The 12,500-nt window shown below is 33.9% G+C and overlaps 1 protein-coding gene across 1 annotated transcript in view; it reads left to right on the top strand.

The window, feature by feature from the left end:
* Positions 1–12,500, top strand: part of LOC125658595 (fas apoptotic inhibitory molecule 1-like) — a 22,551-nt gene that overhangs the window by 486 nt on the left and 9,565 nt on the right. The window lies entirely within an intron of this gene.

The following is a 12,500-nucleotide window of genomic DNA, read 5'->3' on the forward strand; positions in this document are numbered from 1 at the left end:
ATATATAAATTATATTAAAAATAAAAACGATTCACATCATTGTTTTAAAACATAATGCAAAATAGGAATATAACAGGAAATTTTTGAATTAAATTTTATAAAACTGTTATCTATTGAGAAAATAATGCAATATGAAGTCATGATATATTTCATTCATTGCTTATACCTGGCCATCACGTATTATCCCCCATCCCTAAAACACACACACACACTCCACCAGTGGCGGATCCAGAGGGGGGACCCGGCGTCAGAAAAGTTTGCTAAAATAAGTTAAAATAACGCATTTTGAGGGTGTAACCCCCCTTTGAAAACCAAAATTAGTGGTAGATTCCCCTTTAAAAAATTCCTACATCCGCCCATGCACATACCCTGAGAGAATGGAGGAATTTTAAAAGACAGCCGTGCTGCTCCGGAATATAGACACCGAAGATACATTACCGATGATTGCCAAGGTGTTGGTAAACCTGATGATAATCGATTCAATAGGCACCTGAATTCATTACCATTAACAAACGGAGTGTGTAAACAAATATTTGCATGAAGCGTACCGAAAGTTACATTTTGATGGGAATTTTATGCATTCTTCTATCTGTCGTCCGATCTGAAATTGTCAAGGAGGAATGACACACAAGAGAAACTTGATGTGGATGAAAAGTTGAGGATATGTACTTAATATTTTGAAACTGAAAACTTTTAAATTCATTTTTATTTATTTTAAAAAATGCAATTTTAGTAGAAAGTAATCTAGAAAAAAAAATTGAAATTCCTGCTGGACTCGAACCCACGATTTACAGATCAGCAGTTGACACATTAATCTACTGGGCTACCCAGCTATTACAATGCTGATATAAATGATATTTTCATTCATGGTTTAAATGGAAGTAGCCTTTACATATGACGATGTAGTGAAGTAAATATACCTTCTTACGGAGCCTTGCTAAATATGAAGCATTACTGTAACTTGTAAAAAATGAAAGTCTCCGTTCACTTAACTATAAATCATAAAATAGGGAAATACAATTGATTGATTGCATCTCGTTTAACGTCTCTCTCGAGAATTTTTCACTCATATGGAGACGTCACCATTGTCGGTGAAGGGCTGCAAAATTTAGGCCTATGATCGGCTCTTATGGCCTTTAAGAAGGGAGGGTTCTTTATCGTGCCACACCTGCTGTGACATGGAGCCTCGGTTTTTGCAGTCTCATCCGAAGGACCGCCCCATTTAGTCGCCTCTTACGACAAGCAAGGGGTACTGAGGACCTATTCTAACCCAGATCCCCGGGGGTGGGATACTGAGGACCTTATTCTCTTTAGAGAAGTCGAGAGGCATAGCCTTCATCGACTTCTCTTCGCAAACATTCATGTTTTGATTCTGGAAAACGCACGGGCACTGGAAGTTAATGTAAATATATAGTATGTGCATGTATAAAAAAGGAAGGGTAGGACACTCTTTTTGAGGCAAATTCGGGTTTGGGTTATTGTGGGCGTTTCTCAAACGGCCTGACGCGATGAATCGTTCACATATACCTTACTTTCAATATATGTACGGTTTCTTTCCGTTCCAATGCCGTTCATTCGAAGAAAAAGATGTTTTTACACCTCCAAGTGCCTAAGAATTTCGCTAGACTGTCTTACTTCCGGTTTAATCGCACTGAATCGAAAGGTAAGTTGTGATTGGTCAATGTGATAAACATTTATAAGTTTATGTCATATTCTTATTGGTTGTGAAATAATGATAAGAATATTTGAACTATAAAAACAAACATGGCTCATGTACTTAACCACTAGTCTCTAACACCATCATGAAGTAATAATCCTGAGAATTATTTTCTCTACATATGTATTTATAGATTAGATAACGTATGTCAATTCAGACTTCAATTTTATTATTGACCTATCAGAACTTACCTTTCGATTCAGTGCGATTAAACCGGAAGTAAGACAGTCTAGCGAAATCCTTAGGCACTTGGAGGTGTAAAAACATCTTTTTCTTCGAATGAACGGCATTGGAACGGAAAGAAACCGTACATATATTGAAAGTAAGGTATATGTGAACGATTCATCGCGTCAGGCCGTTTGAGAAACGCCCACAATAACCCAAACCCGAATTTGCCTCAAAAAGAGTGTCCTACCCTTCCTTTTTTATACATGCACATACTATATATTTACATTAACTTCCAGTGCCCGTGGGAAAACGTGTAAATGCCGGAGTCGGTGACGGTTTATGCTTCGACAGACGTTTCGACTCAGATGTGCCTGGATTTACGAAACAGACAAGTTGTTTTCAAACATTTAACAGCAATGCACAAAACCGTCACAAGGAAATCAAAACTTACTTGCTTTTAATCCATTTTCAACATGCCCCTGTCCCGGGTTTAAATCACAACTTTGATTACGTCAGCCTGCTTTTCTCTTAACTGGTCCCCTATTGTGACAGCTCCCAAGACCAGTTAACGTAAACCCGGGACAGGGGACATGTTGAAAATGGATTAAAAGCAAGTAAGTGTTAATTTCCTTGCAAGAGTTTTGTGCATTACTGCTAAATGTTTGAAAACATCTTGTCTATTGCATAAATCCAGGCACATTTGAGTCGAAACATCAGTCGAAGCATAAACCGTCACCGACTCCGGCATTTACACGTTTTCCAGAATCAAAATATGAATGCTTGCGAAGAGAAGTCGATGAAGGCTATGCCTCTCGACTTCTCTAAAGAGAATACTGAGGACCTATTCTATCTAACCCGGATCACCACAGGAGGAAAAAGATAAAGTCGAAAAATTTTTTTTTGCAATATCATATGATTTATCAATTACCAACAATTTAAAGTCTTATTCCTCTTTGCCCAGTATTTATTCAAGAATTGTTAAAAAAAATATTAAAATATCTCGGAAATAATCAAGCTTCATTGTACATCAATCTTTCTTTTCGAACTGAATACAAGATATCATTCTCTCACCAGAGGGCGCGTTACACAAGCTTCACATACACCTCTGTCAACGCTTGGAATCACGTGAGAATATAATCACATGATATAAACAATCATTCTCGGTTTCCTTTCCCTTTAAAAGTTCAGGCAACAGGTGATACATCAGGCTCTTTTCATAGCCAACTGACACTTTGATAAGTGCATATATACCATTTAGCTGTTTGTATCTTATTTTACAAGTTTCATCGTATTTTTACAGCCTTTCTTACTTTTGATTTCATGTTTACATTTAAATCTCCACCATGTGTATATCCTACATTCATACGCATATTACGAAGTAGTTCCAAATTTATGATCAGAAAACGGCGATTTTAATCAATTTACAGTAAGCATCAATTTGATTGCACCAAAAACATATCATAATATGACTAAATATTTGGTCCAAAACATAAATGTTGGATCAAAGAAACTTTTACAAGATTTCTGTAAAAAGCCGTTGACAGAGGTGTAGTGCGAGGAGCGCACGGAACTCTGGGTAGAGAATGACAAGATATCTCACCGACCAGTGATTGTCCAATCAAAATGAACTTTATAGAATTACAACTTTGACTTTGATCCGGTCTATTCGTGACTACACGGACCTGGTCCGGTATTGGTTCGCCTTAGTATACGGTCTCGCGGTCAAACAATACCTGATAGAGCCCGTATAGTTACGATTAAACTGAATCGAAAGTCAATAATTATTAAATGATCAGGAACTTTACCACAGTTTTCACAAGAAAATTCTTGATCATTTAATGAAGCAGTTGAGTCTACTCGGAACTATGCGGATCTGGTAGTATTGGTTAATCGAGGTCAAGGTCAACTAAAACTTGACCAGGTCCATATATGCACGAGTAAACCTCATTAGAAACCAATAATTGTTTGTTGTAGGTCCATTTCTTTAAGTGAATATTTTTGTCCATGCACGATTTGTTTTTTTCCTTTTCCTTTACCCTTTTCTTTTAATTTTTGTACCCCTGGCTAGGAAGTTGTTTACAAAGAAAGTATTTGATGTTGGGAGCTGACACTAACTTCCTGATATACACTCAGGTTGTTTACATACATATATAAAACACGTAGTCTTGAAGGTAGCTGCAGAAGTGTAGCTCTCTGAAAAAATATTGTTCCGTCACAATATTTTTTCAGAGAGCTACACTTCTGCAGCTATCTTGAAGGAAGTCTGGTTTTCGGGTGAAATAAACCCCAACCCCCCATTTTTTAAATAAAATTGAAAAGAATAAAAAAAAAGTTTAAAAAGGGATCGTCAGTCGCAACTGTTTTGAACATATTTTATTGTACATACATGATATACAAAAGGATCAGAAACAAGTTCAAATAACTTACGAGTTCTTCTCCTTAAAAATATAACAATGTATTATTGTAGAAAATTAATGTACAAAAAATATAAATTGAACATCAATTGAATCTTTTGGTTTCATGAATAAACGACTCGCTGAACATAAGAAAAAATACACTTGTTTAACTTAGAAGATAAAGCATTATTACCCCAAAGTAGAAGGTGGACATTGATAATAACTATAGATTAACCTCAGCAAGCTATCCATTAATTTGTATCTAGCATTTGAATATTTACTGCAAATAAAGAAGAAATGATAAGCGTCTTCTTTCATACCACAAGAACATAACGGAGAATCAACAACATTGCGTCTATATAGATCGTAATTCAAAATACAGGTGTGTCTAAGTTTGGTATGAATTATATTCAGAAAACGAGTACCATAGGAAAAATATGCCGGTGGTTTGGGATTGTTGATGTTTTTGGAGCTAACACTCTTACGAAATTGCTTAACTGAAGTAGCTTGTCTTGATTCTATATCAAGTGAATTCCATTTTGATAAAGCATCAGGTACAAATGATTTCTTATAAAGTTCAAGTCGGCATTTTGGTATTTTATAATTGTCTCCGTAACGGAGATTGTACTTGGATGTATTATTTATTTTTCTTGGGATCGTTTCTTGTAGATATTCAGGAACATCATTATTATGAACTCTGAACATGGTAACTAATTTAGCGGTTGTTCGTCTAAAAGACAGAGGCTCTAAGCCAGTTTCTAAATATAAAGAATCTCTAGATGCTAATATAGGAAGGCCAGTAATTATTCGCGCTGCACATAGTTGGACTTTTTCTAACAAATCACTATCATAGCATTACAACCATCCCAAACCACTGAGGCATATTCTAAAGCTGGTCTAATAAAAGTAGTGTACATTTTTAATAGAGTGTTTCTTCCTAAAGTAAAATTTAGCTGTTTAAGAAGTCCTAAATTTTTGTAAGCCTTACTTGTTATTGTATTTATATAATGTGACCAACCCAAATCACGTGAAATGAACAACCCTAAATGTTGTGCACTGGCACATATTCCAACTGACAATTTTGAAAAAAAAATTTAGGAGGATCAATATCCTTATTCAATGTAAAAAATACAGCTTTTGTTTTAGAGGGGTTAAATTTTAACAACCATTGTTTAGACCATTCATCTAGAACACGAAGATCATGATTCAACGTAAATTCAATTTCATGTAAGTTCTTAGATGCATATTGAATGGAGTTATCATCAGCAAATAATCTACAAAAAGACAGCATATTTTCAGCAACATCATTAACATAAATTAAAAACAATAGTGGTCCAAGAAGAGAACCTTGGGGTACCCCCTGCATTTACACTTGCACTTGAAGACTAATGGTCTTTATACATAATTTTTTGGCTGCGACAAGAAAGATAATCAGGAAACCATTCAAGAATATTACCTTTGATCCCATAAGTTGTAATTTAAATAGAAGACCTTTTTGCCAAACTCTATCAAAAGCTTTAGATAGATCACAGAAGACCATGCAACAAGATTTACTATCGTCTATGCTTTTTGAAATGCTGTGATAAGTTTCTAATAGTTGAAAAACTGTAGAATGACCTGGTAAAAAACCAGCTTGGTATTTGTAGAATAAGTTGTTTTTATGAAAAAAAAATTATATACATGTTTAAAAATGATTCTTTCCATAACTTTGCTAACACAGCTTAAAAGGGACACGGGTCTATAATTACTAGGCAAAGAAGGATCATCCTTTTTGAAAAGAGGTAGAACATGTGACTCTTTCCAGAAGTTAGGAAAAGATTTTTCGCGCAGAGATTTATTAAAAAGCATACATAGTGGTTTAGAAATGACATGTGTTGTTGACTTTAGCATCCTATGACTTATACAATCGGGCCCAATAGCCTTGTTGACCTGAAGATTGGATATTATATCTATGACCTCTTGTTCTTCAATAAAAATATCAGTAAGGCTGTCATTGCCTAAGTAATTTGAATGGGGCAAAATGTGGTTTGTGTCGTCAATATTTGATATTGAGGAAATATATTTATTTAATACTTCTGCCTTTTCTCTATCTGAAAACGCTACCATATTAATACCGTCATCGGAAATATATTGGATGGGCGGAATTTCATTGCCGGCTTTAACCTGGAACACGCTTTTAATAAGTTTCCAGTATAATTTGTTTTTATTTTTTGAGTAGTCATTCAAATGTGTTTCAATGTTATCATAGTAATTTAAAATAGCGTGCTTTTTCATGTTATTCACTTTATTTCGAACTTTCCTGTATTCTTCCCAATGTTCTTCCTTTTTTGACTTTAAAGCTTTATTACGAAATCGGTTTGTTTTTGTTTTTGTTTTTCTTAATAAGGAATCGAACCACGGTTTATCATTCGGTCGAATGATTCGCAACTCTTTTAATTACTATCTCTGGAAAAGTTGGTTAAAGGAAAATTTTGAACAAGTATTTTAATAGAAAACAGGTATGTAAACAATTCACCATCGGCTCATTGAAATCTTGAAATTTTCCCACATTTGTCTACCTGCCTTTTGTGCAAAACTAACATTTGTTTTTGGAAATATATAAAAGAAACTAGAGGATAAAAGCCTAACATGTTCTCTCTAGGCTGTGTTCTGAGCGCAAAATGCCGTAAAATCAATCCATTTTCAAAAGAATCACTCTCCAATTCGACGTTTAAACATTTACGACAAAGCCTTAGAAGCCATTGATTTTGTACTGAAAATATTTATAAAATTCAGTTTATTTGTATAAACTAATTATCGTATTTGAAAGTTGAGTCAAGCCAGTAATGGAAGGACAGGTAGTCACGGATGGGTCATAATTAACATAAATCCATCGATTTAGCATGTAGAAGGTTAAACCTTAATTCTGGAATAGTAATCAATGGATTAATGTCTAATACATTCACACTGTACAAACACTTACTGGGAACATTTTTGTAAATCTAACATCAATATACATATATACATCTACTTTGTGACAAGACGTTCACATTACGCACCTCCGAAACCTGAAACTACTGGTATTTCGTGTACCCAATCTCCTATAATTCATAAAGTTAAATCTGCAGGATAAATAACATATCCATAGCCTACATATGGAAATTAAAAACCATGAAGTTAATTCAGGTTGAAGACGTACTTCATTTGGAAAATGTAAAAATCAATCAGGCTGGCTAATTCATAGCTCTATACTGTATACTTGAATATGTGCGAGTGTGAAAGGTTTAGCGGATAGCGCAATCATGTTTACAAATGCGTTTGAATCCACGTGTCTTATTCACTATACATGAATTTTAATTTAATCTAATTAATTCATACAGTGCTCGTATTTAAACGATCGAAAGTTTGTGTCCAGCAAGCCCCAGGGCATCTATTCACAAAAAAGCTTACGGTTACAACTACGACTTTACGTGTAACTACGATATGCGTACGTTTTTTTTTTAAAATCATAATTAACTTTAAAAAGTTACGAGCTATTCATGAACGCTGTCGTAAGATCGAGTCATTGTCGCTAGATATCAGTATAATCATCGGAGAGTTAATTATCTTTATAATGTCAGTAGCCACATAATACCAAAATATATATATATATATATATATATATATATATATATATCAATCATCATGGTATGCATACATATATATCCGTGCAAAATTTCTTCTGCGTTTTATTTGAAATATCATTAATCAACTTGCCCAGGTATTACCCCAATATGTTTTGGAGTTAAAAAAAAATGTCCACGCGTTTTTGGGTTTTTTTTTTTCGAAAATGTTCAAGCCCAATATCATGCAGTCTTAATAAAAGAGTACAAAACTTGTGACAGATGTATTGTTGTCCGTCGGCACATATCATAGTCGGCGATACCCTTACAGTACATATTGTCGTCCGTCGGCACATACCATAGTCGGCGAGATATATATATATATATATATATATATATATATATATATATATATATATATATACAGTATTCAAAATATCACACAATCCATCGACTGGATTGTTAGAGATATATAGATAGATGAATTAAGGATGTATGCTAGACCAGAGAACTTTGATATGGATGAAAAGTGGAGGACATGTACAACACTTTTAAAATTGAAAAATTGAAAAATTTACTTTATTTAGTAAAAAAAAAAAAATGCAGTTTTAGTAGAAACCAATCTGAAAAAAATTTAAAACCCTGTTATGCTAACCTACTGAGCTACTCAGCCAGGCCATGAATTTTGAAATGAATAGACAAATATTGCTGATTTATATTTTCATCCATGTTTTAAAGGGAAGTCAGCCATTATGACGATGTAGAGTACTTCCTTAATGGATGGACCGATAGAGGAAAGGGATGAATAGATCTAGATACCTACTGTGTGTAACATGTACACCGAATTCCTGATCTAGATACCTACTGTGTGTAACATGTACACCGAATTCCTATGAATTTGTTTCGTGAGAGATACATATATTTGTCCTTTAATAATTCAAATACACCGAGAACAATTTGTTAAAACATATATTCGATCGACATTTTAATCATCGTATCATTGTGTTTCACGGTATCTCGCATTGCTAATGCATCTATTTCAGTGAAAGACTCGTGTAATGCATCTATTTCAGTGAAAGACTCGTGTAATGCATCTATTTCAGTGAAAGACTCGTGAAATGCATCTATTTCACTGAAAGACTCGTGTAATGTATCTATTTCACTGCAAGACTCGTGTAATGAATCTATTTCACTGCAATACTCGTGTAATGCATCTATTTCAGTGAAAGACTCGTGTAATGCATCTATTTCAGTGAAAGACTCGTGAAATGCATCTATTTCACTGAGAGACTCGTGTAATGCATCTATTTCACTGCAAGACTCGTGTAATGAATCTATTTCACTGCAATACTCGTGTAATGCATCTATTTCAGTGAAAGACTCGTGTAATGCATCTATTTCAGTGAAAGACTCGTGTAATGCATCTATTTCAGTGAAAGACTCGTGTAATGCATCTATTTCAGTGAAAGACTCGTGTAATGCATCTATTTCAGGTTAAGGTTCTTAATAACATGTCACCAGAATATATGAACGTTTTTAATTTTGTCAGCCAAGTTAGTTCTAGAACAAGAAGTAGCGATAGTGGCATTTTATATTTACCAAAAGTTCGAACTGAATATTATAAACGGTCTTTTAAGGTATCCTCCATAATTTTATGGAATCAGTTGCCCAAGTCTGTCAGAAGCTGTGGTTCTATTACATCTTTTAAATCAGCATATTTGCAGCATTATTTCTCAAATAAGTGATATATAGATATGATATGTGTGTGTGTATATATATATGTGTGTATATGTATATATATATATATATATATATATATATATATATATATATATATATATATATATATATATGTGTGTGTGTGTGTGTGTGTGTGTGTGTATATGTATATATATATATATATATATATATGTTTATTTTCCCCCCAGTGATATCGTGTGTGTATTTTATGTATATATTTTATATTATGTTATCTATTTTTCTATTCTCTCATTTATCTTGTCTGTGAATATGTTTTATACAGGACCACAATGTAAACTAGTCATTTGTACTAACTGTGCTATCCTGTCTAAATAAAAGAATTTATTATTATTATTATTAAAGACTCGTGTAATGCATCTATTTCACTGCAAGACTCGTGTAAAAAAAAAAAACGTTCTTTTTAATGTTTCAACCATGTATAATTCACAAGTATCCGTTCGAAATTGGCTATCTGGTGGAATATATATGTAGATATGAGTTTATATGGATATCAACCCGCGCCGACCAGAGGTGAAAGGCCGTGTGACTTTGAGCGCGATGCTCTAACAACTCGGCCACGGAGGCTCTATATATATATATAGAGGCCCTCTGTAGATATGGGTTTGGCTGACAGGAATTTTAATCAGCAGTTAGCCAACTTTAGGATATAGTATTCAAACTCCGGGATAGAAGTAACGTACAAGAGGAAGGTTGTTGCAAAAAGTTGGTCCACATGTGTTCTTTTTCTCTCAATTTCAAATGAAGGAATCAAATTATGCGCTAAGCTTTCAATAGAAAAGTGCAATATCTAAGCAAGCTTAAAACATGACATAATTGTGTGGGAAATTACACAATACATCGGTTGAATTGTTTGAGACAAATATATGTAGAATAGTAAAATACAAGTTTTTCATGTACATAGACAACAATTATTGAATTCCTACGATATTGATTTTTGAACCATTCTTTCAAATGTGTAATTTGTATAGTTCTCCTGGGGCTGACAAATGAGTTTTACCACTGGAAAAACGAGAAATTCCGGGTATTTATTGAAATGCAATCTAAGCATTTAATTTGATTCCTATGACTTGCTTAGTTACTTAATAATTCAAATATACAGGGAGCAATTTAATAAAAGCATATTGAATCAACCTTGAAGTCACTATTATCACTGCGTGCCAAAGTACATATATATTGCACGTAATACATCTCCTAATGTTAATCATATTTTCAACACTCGCACGCGTACATAATTGATAAACTGGGACAGGCATTAATGTAGTATGTAGTTAAGAATTTCGATGAGATTGCTAACCAGAAATGAGGCAATATTGGTGTATTGTGTCACATTTAATTTTTTTTAAAACTCGGAATGGAAGTAAATACAAAAAAGAAAAGAAAAAAAAACCAAACAAACAACAAACACAGTTTATTTAATATAAAAATATCGAACAGTAGTGGCAGTCAATAGATTTCCACCATGCAGTTGGTGTTACGACTCAGGCAATTTACATTTTCACCATGCAGACGATAAATGTGTGATATTTCGACATCCTAATACAACTAAATCAGTCGCGGGTCTAAATTAGGAGTTTCGTTTGTGTAACAGAAAATACAAACCCGTTATATATCTGCTATTATATTTTCGAATTATTGTCTCTATTGACCAGACCCATAGCACACTTTTGAACTGTAGACTGCCCCATCCAAACACATCTGGAGACGTTCGCAAAAATACCTCCAACAAATTTGATCCTTTTTTATTGTAAAAATAAAACGAGGTCACATAACTGAGATACTGTACCTCTCTAAATACACGCTCCTTTCTGCCGTTCCCTATGTTCATATGAGTGAAAAATTCTCGAGAGGGACGTTAAACAATATAAAACCAATCAATCAATCTATCCCTCTAGCTTAGTATTATTTTGATTTTATATTTTTGAACTTAAGGATGAGTAGCACCTCGTCATAATGGCTGACTTTCTTTTGAAACTGAAAATTTGAATATTAGCAATACTTGTACAATGAATATTTCTTTTAAATTCGATTGCCTAGCTGTGTAACTCAGAAGTTCACGTATCGATTGCTGGTCTGCAGATTGTGGTTTCGAGTCTAGCAGGTGTTTTAATTTTTTTCTTCAAATTACTTTCTTCTAAAACTGCATTTTTAAGTAAATAGGGGGAAAGATGTCAACTTCAAAATATCATATCATTGTACATATCCTTCATTTCCCATCCAAATTCATCTGGTGTGTTATTCATCCTTAATAATGAAATCAAAATTTGATCGCTATATTACCGCGTGGAAAGTGCGACTCAAGAAGGTGGACCAGTATTGGTGATTCTATACAGAAATGTGGATTAAAAAGACGATATACATGTAAACATATGACACTGAATATCATATATAAAATACCAAAGGAACTCTTCAATATAAGGAGAAAAACAATTACCTAATGGGAGCCCATCAATTAAACCGAAAATTTAGTTATTTCATTTCTTTGGGATTTACATATCCAGACGGTTAGCAAAGTATTATAAGTGAGATTAGAAAGAATTAACTTAACTGCAGCGCCACATGTCTGGAAACTTCGGTCTATTATAAGCAATAAATATGCACTATATGCAGTGTAGGCGTCAGTCCAAATATTTAGCCGACTCGATTCTCAACCAATGTATAGACTTGTTACGCATTCAATGTCGTTGCAGTATTTTCTCAAAGATTAATACCAAAGCATCTGTACTTTTGACCACAAATCCCAATGATCTGCATATGAGTGAAACATTCTCGATAGGGACGTTAAACAATATTCAATCAATCAACCTATGATCTGCATATTATACACAGATTTTTGTTTAATTGTTATTCCGGACCTATCCTAATTTCAGGATCCATAAT

The sequence above is a fragment of the Ostrea edulis genome, chromosome 9, assembly GCF_947568905.1.
Source record: "Ostrea edulis chromosome 9, xbOstEdul1.1, whole genome shotgun sequence".
NCBI classification, from domain to species: domain Eukaryota; kingdom Metazoa; phylum Mollusca; class Bivalvia; order Ostreida; family Ostreidae; genus Ostrea; species Ostrea edulis.